The 14,669-nt window shown below is 46.1% G+C and overlaps 1 protein-coding gene across 9 annotated transcripts in view; it reads left to right on the top strand.

Annotated features, from left to right (window-relative positions):
* Window positions 1–14,669, top strand: part of LOC137524433 (E3 ubiquitin-protein ligase RBBP6-like) — an 87,150-nt gene that overhangs the window by 37,907 nt on the left and 34,574 nt on the right. The gene's annotated exons all lie outside the window — the stretch shown is intronic.

Raw genomic sequence — 14,669 nt, 5'->3', positions numbered from 1 at the left:
CCGAGCACCAGGGCCATAACTACAAATCATGGGCACTCCTGGCTAAACATTGTGCCCCTCCCTCCCTTACATTCACACCCTCTTTCCCCTATGTGACCCTCATGACCTGAGGACCCCAATGCCAGGGGTCACATAACAAGAGGATAGGTTTGAGTAGTGAATATGATTTGAATAGGATAACTGAATGAACCAGATATTCTAGCATTTAATGTATGCATATCTGGCTCATGCGTAGGAAGGGTGAAAAAGGGGGGCAGGGACCCTGGAGAAAACAAAAACACAGAGACGCCTCAAACACTGGCTTGATTTTCATTCGGCCTGAGGAAGTGGGCTAAGACCCACAAAACGCATTGCCAATTGCATATTAAAGTATGTTACAAATTATTTAAATGTGTCATCATTGAGGTAAGCCACCTCAAACCTTTTTCACTTTAGTAGCTTTTAACATAGTTTTATCATACCCTGGGCACCTCTTTCTCCCCCTTTATACCTGGCAGATGTTATGGAAGTAATGTAAATAAGGCCTCTTCTGAAACAATAATAAACAATCTCTTCATTTGGCGTCCGAGGAAGAAATAAATAGAAAAATCTACTTACCTGGGTCTTCCTCCAACCCCTGTCAGCCGTCCTGTGCCTTCGCCGCAGCTCCGTTTACCGCCGGTGTCCCGGGGTGCCCTCCAGTGCAAGATGCCGACTTCGGCAGGTCGGCATCCACTGTGCTTGTGCGAGAGCCGCTATTGGTTGTGCTGACGTCATCAGGATTCTACTGCCAAGGCGCAGAACTACTGTGCCTGCGCAGTACACTCCAGATTATGTTAGCGCCACCGCATCTTGCACCAGAGGGCACCCCGGGCCAACAGCGGGAAGCAGAGCTGTGGCGAGGGCACAGGATGGCTGAGGGGCTGGAGTAAGCCCCGGGTAAGTAGATTTTTTTTTATTTCTTCCTCGGACATTCCCTTTAAGTTGCGTACACGAGCACAATTACTGTCGTCCACAGGGATCGGGGATTGGCCCCTCGGGGGATAATTCGGGGCTGAGTGCTGTACAGATTCATTGCTAATCTGCATTGTAGCAGTGAGTATGTTGCTTTGAAGGGGAAAGAAGGGATGACAGAAGGGGCACATCCGGCTTGCCAGATCTTTTTGTGACATCAGTGGACTCTTGTACACACAATGAATTATCTGCCGAGGTGATCTTTAACGTTCCACTTACATAGTTATTTGGGTTGAAAAAAGACATACGTCCAACGAGTTCAACCAGAGAACAAAGTACAACATCAGCCTGCTCCCTCACATACAGTGGGTTGCAAAAGTATTTGGCCCCCTTGAAGTTTTCCAGATTTTGTCACATTACTGCCACAAACATGCATCAATTTTATTGGAATTCCACGTGAAAGACCAATACAAAGTGGTGTAAATGTGAGAAGTGGATCGAAAATCAGACATCATTCCAAACATTTTTTACAAATAAATAACTGCAAAGTGGGGTGTGCGTAATTATTCGGCCCCCTGAGTCAATACTTTGTAGAACCACCTTTTGCTGCAATTACAGCTGCCAGTCTTTTAGGGAAATGTCTCTACCAGCTTTGCACATCTAGAGACTAAAATCCTTGTCCATTCTTCTTTGCAAAACTGCTCCAGCTCAGTCAGATTAGATGGACTGCGTTTGTGAACAGCAGTTTTCAGATCTTGCCACAGATTCTCGATTGGATTTAGATCTGGACTTTGAATTGGCCATTCTAACACATAGGTATGTTTTGTTTTAAACCATTCCATTGTTGCCCTGGCTTTATGTTTAGGGTCATTGTCCTGCTGGAAGGTGAACCTCCACCCCAGTCTCAAGTCTTTTGCAGTCTCCAAGAGCTTTTCTTCCAAGTTTGCCCTGTATTTGGCTCCATCCATCTTCCCATAAACTCTGACCAGCTTCCCTGTCCCTGCTGAAGAGATGCACACCCCGAGCATGATGCTGCCACCACCTTATTTGACAGTGGGGATGGTGTGTTCAGAGTGATGTGCAGTGTTATTTTTCTGCCACACATAGCGTTTTGCATTTTGGCCCAAAAGTTCCATTTTGGTCTCATCTGACCAGAGCACCTTCTTCCACATGTTTGCTGTGTCCCCCACATGGCTTGTGGCAAACTGCAAACGGGACTTCTTATGCTTTCTGTTAACAATGGCTTTCTTCTTTCCACTCTTCCATAAAGGCCAACTTTGTACAGTGCATGACTAATAGTTGTCCTATGGACAGAGTCTCCCACCTGAGCTGTAGATCTCTGCAGCTCGTCCAGAGTCACCATGGGCCTCTTGACTGCATTTCTGATCAGTGCCTACCTTTTTCGGCCTGTGAGTTTAGGAGGACGGCCTTGTCTTGGTAGGTTTACAGTTGTGCCATACTCCTTCCATTTCTGAATGATCGCTTGAACAGTGCTCCTTTGGATGTTCAAGGCTTTGGAAATCTTTTTTGTAGCCTAAGCCTGCTTTAAATTTCTCAATAACTTGATCCCTGATCTGTCTTGTGTGTTCTTTGGACTTCACGGTGTTGTTGCTCCCAATATTCTCTTAGACAACCTCTGAGGCCCTCACAGAGCAGCTGTATTTGTACTGACATTAGATTACACACAGGTGCACTCTATTTAGTCATTAGCACTCATCAGGCAATGTCTATGGGCAACTGACTGCACTCAGATCAAAGGGGGACGAATAATTATGCACACACCACTTTGCAGTTATTTATTTGTAAAAAAAAATGTTTGGGATCATGTATGATTTTCGTTCCACTTCTCACGTGTACACCACTTTGTATTGCTCTTTCATGTGGAATTCCAATAAAATTGATTCAGGTTTGTGGCAGTAATGTGACAAAATGTGGAAAACTTCAAGGGGGCCGAATACTTTTGCAACCCACTGTATCCCTGTTGATCCAGAGGAAGGCGAAAAACACTTACAAGGCATGGTCCAATTAGCCCCAAAAGGGAAGAAATTCCTTCCCGACTCCAGATAGCAATCAGATAAAATCCCTGGATCAACACCACTAGGCATTATTACCTAGTAATTTTATCCATGGATGTCTTTGAAATGCAAAGAAAGCCTCTAAGCCCCCTTTAAATGCAGATATAGAATTTGCCATAACTACTTCCTGTGGCAATGCATTCCACATCTTAATCACTCTTACTGTAAAGAACCCTTTCCTAAATAAATGACTAAAACATTTTCCTCCATACACAGATCATGTCCTCTAGTCCTTTGTGAAGGCCTAGGGACAAAAAGCTCATCCACAAAGCTTTTATATTGCCCTCTGATGTATTTATACATGTTAATTAGATCCCCTCTATTCCTTAATTAGTTAATTAGATCCTATCTAACCTTTCTTGGTAAGTGAGACCTTCTATCCCTCTTATCAATTTTGTTGCTCATCTGCACCTGCTCTAAAACTGCAATGTCTTTCCTGTAATGTGGTGCCCAGAACCAGGGCCGGGCCGAGGCATAGGCTGGAGAGGCTCCAGCCTCAGGGCGCAGTGTAGGAGGGGGCGCACAATTCATTCAGCTGTCATTCCTAATTGTGTATGAAGCAGAAAGAAATAAGAAAAGGGGATACATAGCAGTGACTGCAAGCCAGATAACTAGATATTAAGGTGTTGGGGAGGTTGTGGGCCCTGTGGCCCTCTTAGTCTAATAGAAATCCGTGTGTGACAGCTGAGGTGGGAGGGATGGAGGGGCGCACTTTGGTGTTTCAGCCTTGGGTGCTGGAGGACCTTGTCCCTGCTCTGCCCAGAACTGAATTTCATATTCCAGATGTGGCCTTACTAGAGACTTAAACACGGGCAATATTATGCTAGCATCTCGAGTTTTTATTTCCCTTTTAATGCATCCCAATATTTTATTAGCTTTATTAACTTTTCTGGTCTAGTGTCATCTAACGTGTGTATGTAGCTTACTTCTTCAGACTGTACAGGGCTTTAGCCTCATACACAAGCTAGATTCTTCCTAGCAGAGGTGGCCAGCCAATCGGGGGCTGCCTAAGACAAGAATCTTGCCTATGCACTGGTTTCCCCCAACACCTGCAGATGGCACCTTTTGTTCCAGCATGTCAGATCTTTTAATGACAATTTCTGGCAGAGTTCATGGTTTCCCTACTTACTTCTCCCCCTGGAAGCCATTCATCCTTCCTCCCCATAGCAACAGATGCGTCGCTCTGTTATAGCAAAGCAAGGCATCCGTACATCGCTTGGCTTCTGAACTGCTGCCCGAGAGGTCGAGTCTATATCCCTTTGGGCGACAAGCACTCAGCTTTTAACCACCCTGGCGTTCTGATTAAATCGCCAGGGTGGCTGCGGGAGGGTTTTTTTTAAATAAAAAAAAAACTATTTCATGCAGCCAACTGAAAGTTGGCTGCATGAAAGCCCACTAGAGGGCGCTCCGGAGGCGATCTTCCGATCGCCTCCGGCGCCCAGAATAAACAAGGAAGGCCGCAATGAGCGGCCTTCCTTGTTTTGCTTATATCGTCGCCATAGCGACGAGCGGAGTGACGTCATCGACGTCAGCCGACGTCGTGACGTCAGCCGCCTCCGATCCAGCCCTTAGCGCTGGCCGGAACTTTTTGTTCCGGCTACGCTGGGCTCAGGCGGCCGGGGGGACCCTCTTTCGCCGCTGCTCGCGGCGAATCGCCGCAGAGCGGCGGCGATCAGGCAGCACACGCGGCTGGCAAAGTGCCGGCTGCGTGTGCTGCTTTTTATTTCATTAAAATCGGCCCAGCAGGGCCTGAGCGGCAGCCGCTGGCGGTGTTGGACGAGCTGAGCTCGTCCAGACCGCTCAGCTGGTTAAGGTGCGTACAAACCCGTGATAGATGCTGCCTGTTGGGGATCAGAACCTGATCCTTCGGGGCAACATCGCTGGGCTGATGCTGACATGCATAGTTGGCTGTATAGCTCAGTGATCTGCAAAGTTGGCTCTCCAACTGTTAAAGGGAACCTAAAACTCAGGGGAAAAAATGAGTTTCACTTACCTGGAGCTTTTACCAGCCCCCTGCAGCCATCCTGTGCCCTCGACGTCACTCCTGGATCCTCTGGTCCCCTTCCGGCAGCTAGTTCCGTTTTTGCTGAATCTGAGTCGGCGGGCCGCAACGCATGTGTTACCGCAACGCATGCGTTACCGTGGTAACAGGACACTATAGCGGGTGTCAACACCTATCTTTGTACGTGTTGACACCCGCTATAGTGTCCTGTTACCGTGGTAACACATGTAATGATACGTGTGGCAGCCCGCCGACTCCAAGTCAGCAAAAACGAAACTAGCTGCCGGCGGGGCACCAGAGGATCCAGGAGTGACGTCGAGGGCACAGGATGGCTGCAGGGGGCTGGTAAAAGCCCCAGGTTAGTGAAACTCATTTTTTTTCCCTAGGGTTTAGGTTCCCTTTAAGGAACTACAAGTCCCACAATGCATTGCGGGAGTCTGACAGCCACAGTCATGATTCATAATGGCAAATGCATCGTGGGACTTGTTGTTGCAGCTGAAGAGCCAAGTTTGCAGATCACTGGTATAGCTGATAATACTCTCTGCAGCTATGTGGGAGGGGCGGAAGGGGTGCGTGCGTGACGTCAAACAGCGGGCAGGGGAGCACACAATACAATCGGCTGTCACTCAGGGGATTTGATCTATCTGGGGAATCACTTGGTGGTTGGGGTCGGTAGTTGGAGGCTACTGTACTCACGTCTGACTATCGGGTGAGGTGGTCGTTATCAGCCACTTTAGCCAACTTAAATCATGTGTGTGTGTAGCTTTAGGGCCCTTTCACACTAGGGCAGTGCGGTTTACTGCATCCCATCGCAGCCTGATGATAGTCTATGGGGTTGTTCACACTCCCCACGTTACGGTGCGCTGCGCCAGAAGTGCCCTATCTAATGCGTGTTTATACCTACATTATCGTGCGACTCCTGCAGCAATCTGTGCTGGACTGGAAGTCAGTAAAGGGGACCATACACTGATCGATTTCTATAGAATCGATCGATCAGAAATCGATTCTATCGATCGATTTGCGGCCAATTTCAATCGATTTGATCTATCTGACAGGATGTAAAATCTAGGTCTGCTAGCAGCACATCGATGGCCCATAGAGTTTTAGCGTCGCGTACTAATGCGGTAATCCCCGAAGGCCTGTTCACCGCACGCCAATCTGCAGTGTGATGCCGGCCTCAGAAATACGTCAAACTGCACACTGAGCTCAGTGGAAAAAAAGATCTTTGAACAATGTGCAGCACTTTCCAACCTGCTGGGAATACTGATTACATTACAACCTGATGCTGGAACACACAATGCAATTTCCCGTCCGATCGAGGGGTGATCAGACAGGAAATTGCATTGTGTGTATGTGTCCAAACTGCTTCCGATCAATAAAGGGATCGGAAACAGATCGGACATGTCGGAAATAATCACCTGATTCCCGTCTATCGGACAGGAAATTGCATCGTGTGTTCCCAGCATAAGTAGCAGATGACAACCACAGTGGAGATAAGATAACAAGGTCCTTTTTGAGGTGGCAGTCTAACAGAGGTGTTCAATGTGATACGAATTTTATTCAAAAAATGGAAATTTATTACAATTGAAAGCATTTTTTTTTTTGAAGCCCAAATAATTTGATCACGTTTCTGCTATTTTCTGCTGCGGTTGTCATTTACAATTTCTGATAGAGGGAAAAAAAACGGGCCTGAAAATATTTTGATTTGCTGAGTCGCAAAAAAATAAATAAAAATCAAATAGCGGTGCAATTGTAATTCAATTTCCTGCACTTCTATACTTTGTGTGGGAGCTCAAGGGCACGACAAATGCAGCAGGCACGACGACTGCGATTTGGAAAAATCGCGTCACAAACTCATCACACTAATGGACACATCCTTGGGCGGTTTACATTTAGGGTTTTACGTTCTGATAGCGATCGGAACCACATCACAAAACGCTGCTCGAGGAAAAGAGCCTGAAGGGTTATTTCACTTCAAATTTCTCACTTTCTTTGTGAGATGACACCATGGATTTATGATTATGGTGAATTTAAACAGTAAAAGTGCACAGGATTGATGTTTTCAGCACGCTCACTAATGTGTCTCTTTGCACAAAACTAGAATTGTTCACTGAACAATAGCACTATGTCTTTTTTTTTTTTTCAACTTTGGTCTGTGCTGTCATCTCTCAAAGACCGCAGCACAGCAGCTGCAGAGCTCACAGTGGATTATTTTGGAAGCAAATCCCTCTGGTCCTCTTTTCCATTATATTGTCTCTTTTTATGATGTGATGCAAAAATTGTTTTAATTAAATAATCGTACCTGCTAAAAAAATGGTCACTTTGTGTTAAATTTTATATTTAGACCTCAAATTATGACCTAAGGCCCTGTTCACACTAGCACGGATGGAAAACTGATCCGTGTAAAGACTGATCCGTGAAATCGTCAGTTTTCCATCTCTTATGCTCCATTCCGCTAGCGTGCAGTCAATGCGACGAATCCATCAATCTGGAAAAATGACAGCAGATCCAAACTTGCGGTCCGTCCAGCAAATTGTTCAAAGGAACTAATGTGAATGGATCAATAGGTTAACATTGGGTCCATTAGCATCCGCTTGGAACCGTTCCAATCTGCTAACGGTCCATTTTTTAATGCCAATGTGGCCTGGGCCTAAGGACTAGTGTGAATGGACTTGTGTCTTTGAACTAATAATGTATTGTAAAATTAAAAAATAAAATAATCGTTATTGCGCCTATGAAAACTTGTAAGTACTTAAAGGGAACCTGAAGTGAGAGGGATATGGAGGCTTTCCTATTTATTTCCTTTTAAACAATACCAGGCAGGTGCCTGGCTGTACCGCAGATCCTCTGCCTTTAATGTTTTTAGCCTTAGGCCCGGTTCACACTTGCGGTTTAGTAAAAACCGCACCGGATGTCCGGACCGCACCGTATCCGGACCGGACCTGATCCGTACGGTTCCTATCCGGATCCGGTCCGTTTGCATCCGGTTTCCGTGCGGTGTGAACACGGTTGCGGTCCGGATCCGGTTTCTTAAGGAGATAACATCCTTTTAATTACCTGGGGTCTGGGAGGTCAGCAGAAGGGTCTGGGGTCATTGTTGGAGACAGGTGGACGTGTGGAGACCATCCGTGGATACAGAGACTGCAGTTGGGACCATGGATCCAGGCATTTACTCGTAAACCTGGGAATTCTCTCTGTTGTTACTCGTAAACCTGGGAATTCTCTCTGTTGTTCGCCTCCTTCAGCAGACATGTTGCTGGCAAAAAGAGCTCCAGCATGAAATCGCTGCTGCCCCACTCTTCGCTGGGCCCATGTGGTCCCCATCCAAAATGCATAGGAAGTGGGGTAGAACGTCCGGTTTTTGCAGCCAGTGTGTTGTGCGCTCTCCGGCTCTCATTGCTTTGTATTGGCCGGATGGTGCAGTCCGGCTCCGCTCCGGATACGGCTGCCGGAGGAGCCGGACCAAAAAATAGCGCATGTTAAAACGGACGCCGGAGTCCCGGCAGAACGGACGCATGTGAACGGACGCATAGGCTTTCATTGCCATGCCGTGCGTCCGTTCCGTCCGTTCTGAAAGCGGTCCGGCTCCGGCACGGCGATTCCGGACGGCCACCGCTAATGTGAACCAGGCCTCAGACACTCCCCCCATCACACACATACACATACACACACACACATTCTCTTTACCCTTACATCACCTTTTACAATCTGGCACCTCACAGGAATACTTACAGCCTTAGAGGCGTGCACTTTCTCTTTGCATACTTGAGTTCACAAACTGTGCATGCCCAGTGATAGAAACCGCTCATGCATGTCTTCTTTCCTACATGTAAGAGTGATTCCTCTTAGTGGACATACGCATTTTGTGAATTCTTGCAGGCCCAGTGCAAATGCACGGTTTGTTAACTAGGGCATGCTTAGTGCAAACATGCTTATTCTTGCATGCACGTTTCTTGGGCGCTTGCAGGCCCAGGTCTAATGCACAGTTCTTGCACTTGTACATGCCCAGTGCATTTTTGCTTGTGTATGGCCGCAAGCTCTTCCAGAGCTTCAAAGAGCTGCACTTCCCAGCAGTAAGATATTAAAAGACATCATAGTGGAGAACAGAAGGGATAAACACATGTAAGTGCTTGCACATACTCGTAAGAGCAACAAATATTACTTTTTTTTTAGTTCCATTTCCTGGATCAGGTACCCTTTAATTCTTCATGGTTAGCCTAACTGGAGGAGTGATAAAGGTGTGATGAAGGTGTCAGTGTGCCAATGGAATTGTGGTAACTAACTGGAGGTGCTGAACTTGTGATTAGCGGCCTGATAGGAGTGAGACTTTAAGCTTGGATGGAACATCATCGTAGCTAGTAGAACATATGACTTTAGCCAACAGTCAGATTTTTCAAGTAGTGATTACAGAGACTGGGGGGTACAAGGAGAGAAACGGACAATCCACAGTGGTATGCGGAACCAGCATATACATGCCTCTGTGCTTACCTTAGGTAGCTTTGCCTTAGGTCATGTATACTTTAAATCTAAACTAGAATTTATAATCATACACTGAACAAAGTCCTTCAATTCCAAAACTGTATCAGACCAAAGCTCAATGACTTCATCAGTATACCTCTGCCACAAAGTACTATGGCACAGTTACAAGGTCCCCATTGGACCTCGTTTCCATTGACAAGAGCACAGTTTAACCCTATTGACGCCACCTGTGCCTGGAGGTATTGATGGGTACTTAAAATAATGAGAATATATTATTTCTAAGGAGGAGTGACACCAGCCAGGGCCACTGATAGACCATGAGTGGAAGGGTTGGTGTATGGGGCCCAGGGGATTCTGTGATCCTGCCATGGGGATCCTACCATGAAAGCCACTTATCAGACTCTTGACTAGAGCTGCAAGTTCTGAGGGGGGTGCTTGCTGGTATAATGTAGATTCTGAATGTCATTCGATAGCAGCACTATCTTTCGTCTGTCATGCAGACCTTCCTGACACCCCCTGGAGCGCAGAGCTGTCTAGAAAAGCTGTAAATCTTCTTGCAGTCCAGGGGGAAAACATTTTCTTTTGCCTGTCCAAAGAACTTGACAACTAAGGGTGCAGAGAGAAAAAGCTCTCTGCCCTTTCCACAATTGTTCAAACGACTAAGTTTGCTTAGCCGCTGATAAGGAGTCATACAAAGGTTTGTAGACAGTCCCTAAGTGTGTCAGGATCTCCAATCAGAGGCTGAGGCTATACACAGCACAGCACCTGGGAGCTACACACAGCAGAGTGAGTGACTGCTGGCTCTGCTTTCCCCCTGCGTTTGTCTACATGTGGGATTCTGTCTGTCACGTCTGAAATACTTTCCAAAGAGAGCAGAGATTCTGCTGATCAATGCTTATTTTACCACTTCACTTCCACCCTTCAAGATCCTTTCTGTATTATAGAATGATCCCCAGCCACCATATACATCAAGAGCCTGTACTGTGATAGCTGCCTCTAGTACAGACCCCCTTCAGGATCCTGCACAGACCCCTTCTGCTGCCAGAGCCCCTCTTCAAGAGCCTGTTCTTTGATTGCTGCAGCCTTCTGAGCATTATGCGTGCACTCACAGCAACTGTCAGCAGTGCATGAGAGGCTGAACTGGGCAATGCGGGTCAAAGACTTTCTTACTTGGGTTGAGGCCTAGTCAGGTCCAAATTGGGGAATGGAGGACGCAGTCCATGTCCAGCATTATGAACACAAGTATAAACACTGCTATATTTAACCTATTTTGGTTCCTGGACGTAGTTTCTACGTCCAGGAACCATGCGCGCTACCGCGTGCTCCCGCGGCCGATCGCGAGCGTGCACGCGCACTCCCGCCGCGGATTCGGTAGCCAGGGAATCAATGTATCGGGCTATGGTGCCCGATCATTGATTCCTCTACCCCGCTGAAAAAGCGACAGCTTCTCTCGGAAGCTGCGCCTTTTCTGGACGTTCCCTTCCCGATGCGTCACTGTAAGCGTGTCTTACGCTTAGAGTGACGTCATGTAAACAAACTCATGGCCGCCATCTTGTGGCCAAAAAGTAATACTACACTTGTAAGAAGAAAAAAAATTTAAAATTAACACACATTTACATTATAAATCTATTGTTTACCTCCCACCCTCCCAAAACTACCCAAATAAAATGTTTACTATATAAAAAAAAAACATTACAATAAAAAAAAAAAAAACATGTAAATATTTACCTAAGGGTCTAAACTTTTTAAAGGGACTCCGAGCAGTGCAGAAACTATGGAAAGATGCATATCATTTTAAAGCTCTCTTTCTTCTCTTTCCAATGATATATAAACCGCCACCCTACGCCTTTTAGTTTTCGCTATTTTCAAGATTGAAATTGCCGCGGCCGCGATTTCAATCGCGAAAATAGAGAAAACTAAAAGACGTAGGATGACGATTTAGGTGTCGCCAGAAAGAGGAGAAAGAGAGCTATAAAATGATATCCATCTTTCCATAGTTACATTGTATTACACAGGGCGACTTTTTCCTAAAGTCAGCAGCTCCATTCTGCTGAATGGAGCTGCTGACACTGGGGAAAGTGCTGTCCTGTGTAATACAAGTAACTATGGAAAGATTGGTATCATTTTAAAGCTCTCTTTCTGGCGACACCTAAATCGTCGCCCTACGCCTTTTAGTTTTCTCTTTTTTCGCGATTGAAATAGCGGCCGCGGCAATTTCAATCGCGAAAATAGCGAAAACTAAAAGGCGTAGGGTGGCGGTTTATATATCATTGGAAAGAGGAGAAAGAAAACTTTAAAATGATATTCATCTTTCCATAGGTTCTGCACTGCTCGGAGTCCCTTTAAATATCAATGTAAAGATGAAATATTTCTATATTTTTTTTATTTTAAACTTGTAAATAGTGATAGATGCAAAATGGAATAAATGCACCTTTATTTCTAAATAAAATATTGTCGCCATACATTGTGATAGGGACATAATTTTAATGGTGTAATAACCGGGACATATGGGCAAATACAATACGTGAGTTTTAATTATGGAGGCATGTATTATTTTAAAACTATAATGGCTAAAAACTGAGCAATAATGAATTTTTCCATTTTTTTCTTATTCTTCCTGTTAAAATGCATTTACAGTAAAGTGGCTCTTAGCAAAATGTACCACCCAAAGAAAGCCTAATTGGTGGCGGAAAAAACAAGATATAGATCAGTGCATTGTGATAAGTAGTGATAAAGTTATAGGCTAATGAATGGGAGGTGAACATTTCTCACGTGAAAACGACGGAACCTGAATGGGTTAAAGTATATCCGAAGTGAAATAAAAAGTTCTGCTTTAATTAACTGGGGATTCTTCCAGCCCCTAGCTTCTATCAGTTCCAGCGCTGCAGTTTGGCCACCCTTCAAGGTGCCGCTGTCCTGTCCATAACATTGTCGACTCAAACACAGAACTCTGCCAGCCACAGGAACATGAATGCAAGTGGGGCAGAAGCCAGCAAACCGTGGAGGGTGGCCAAACTGCAGTGCTGGAACTGATAGAGTTCTAGGGCCTGGAAGAAGCCCCATGTAAGTAAAGCTTAACTTTTTTTTAATTTCATCTCGAATATCCTTTAAAGTGAACCTCCAGACTAAAAATCTACTTAGCACTGAAAAGGCTTGGTGTTTCGTTAACAGCTTGACTGCATCAGAACTTTGTTTTTCATACCGAAGCCTAATTTTTAGCTGCTTAGAAGCTAAGCTCCGCCTCATCAAAGAGAACTGCCCCGGGCATTTTTCCCCTGATGCTGTGCAAAACACGATGGGATTTCTGATGTTATTCTCATTGCCTAGCAGCTGGGAGGGGTGATCAGGACACAGGACAGTTGGAACTGTGTCTCATGCTCCCTGTCACCTCCTTTCAACCAAAAAGATGGCTGCCCTCCTTGAATGAAATCACAAACCTTTGCCTGTTCTTTTAAAACAGGGTATAACCTAAATATTACCTATTTATTTTAATTAACATAACTAATGTAACAATGACAGTCTGTTTGTTTAGGCTGAAGTTCCTCTTTAAGGTGTGTCACCTTGGAATTTCCTTTAACCTCTTGCCGACCGCGTCACGCCAGTAGGCGTGGCCGCGGCGGCAGCCCCAGGACCGCCTAACGCCAATTGGCGTAAAGTCCTGGGGCTCTGTTTTGCAGGAGATCGCGCGCAGGCTGCGCGCGCATCTCCTGCTTGGGGGGCGGAGCTCCGCCCTGCCTTCAGTCTCCGAGCGGCTATTGCCGCTCGGGAGACTGTTAGACGGCGTGATCGCCGTCTATTTACTCTGTGCAGCGCTGCGATCAGCAGCAGCGCTGCACTGGGGACAGCCGTGTGACACGGCTGTCCCCATGGGGGACAAGAGAGCGATCGGCTCTCATAGGCAGAAGCCTATGACAGCCGATCGCCGTAATTGGCCGGCTGTGGGGAGGGAGGGAGGGAGGGAGGGAGGGAGGGAAGGGATTTAAAGGAAGAGGGGTTTTTTTTCAAAATACGACAACAATAATATTTATTAAAAAAAAAAAATAAACATGGGGGGGAGCGATCAGACCCCACCAACAGAGAGCTCTGTTGGTGGGGAGAAAAGGGGGGGGGGATCACTCGTGTGCTATGTTGTGCGGCCCTGCAGCTTGGCCTTAAAGCTGCAGTGGCCTTTTAAACTAAAAATTGCCTGGTCACTAGGGGGGTTTAGCCCTGCAGTCCTCAAGAGGTTAAACGATACCCAAGTGACAGTCAACCATAAAAAGTGTTCTTTTTGTTTTACTTGCCTGGGGCTTTTTCCAGCCCCTTTAGGCTTCTTGGTCTCTCGCTGTCCTCCTGGTCCCCTTCCTCAATCGCTTTTTGGCCCAGTACAGTGTGTAACTTACCTAATCCGCACACTACTGCACATGCTCTGGACTGGTGTGGCACCTCCTATCATGCGCTTGTTTTCGGGAGCATTGAGCCTCAATGTAGTACGTATGTGCAGAGCACTCCTGGCCACTGGAGTGTGATCAAGGAGGCATGCCGCAGGTCAGCACATGCGCATTAGTTACAGATGATGAAAAGCAGACACAAGGACGTTAGTGTGTTCAGGCCCTCAAATTTTTTTTTCTGTGGATTGTTTGGCACAGGGGTGGGGGGCAGCGGCGGATGGGGGGCCTAGTTGGTTTTCCTAGTATGGGGACCAGAAATTTCTGAAGACGGCCCTGACACCAGCAATAATGTTAAAACATTGTGGGAACTCTCATTCATTCCTGTTTGCCCATGAAGATCCCAGCAGCTGCTAACCCCGAATTATGAGGGATGCTCGAGTAGAGGGCCTTGACGTTGAGGACAACCAGAAAGCTATAACTATCAACAGGCAGTTACTTGGGGCCATTATTCCTTTTGTTATTATACACAGCCATTCATTACATGACGCAATGAATTGGATAGCACTGTTTTCTATTAATGCAGTGATTTACTGTAGATGTGGCATATGTAGACAGTGGTGATAGTTTATTGATTTACATATACCTATACAGTATACTGTATAAGACCTGAGGGACACAGGGATTTCGTTGTTTTATTGAAGGGGTAATTGCATGTATTAGTGAGGTGTCTTGGCATCAGAAGAAGGTGCGGTAATAATAGGAGGGATGCCTAGGGCACCAAGATGGCCAGGACAAGCCTTGGCGTACATA

The sequence above is a fragment of the Hyperolius riggenbachi genome, chromosome 7, assembly GCF_040937935.1.
Source record: "Hyperolius riggenbachi isolate aHypRig1 chromosome 7, aHypRig1.pri, whole genome shotgun sequence".
Lineage (NCBI taxonomy): Eukaryota > Metazoa > Chordata > Amphibia > Anura > Hyperoliidae > Hyperolius > Hyperolius riggenbachi.
This window is presented reverse-complemented; position numbering and strand designations above follow the sequence as displayed.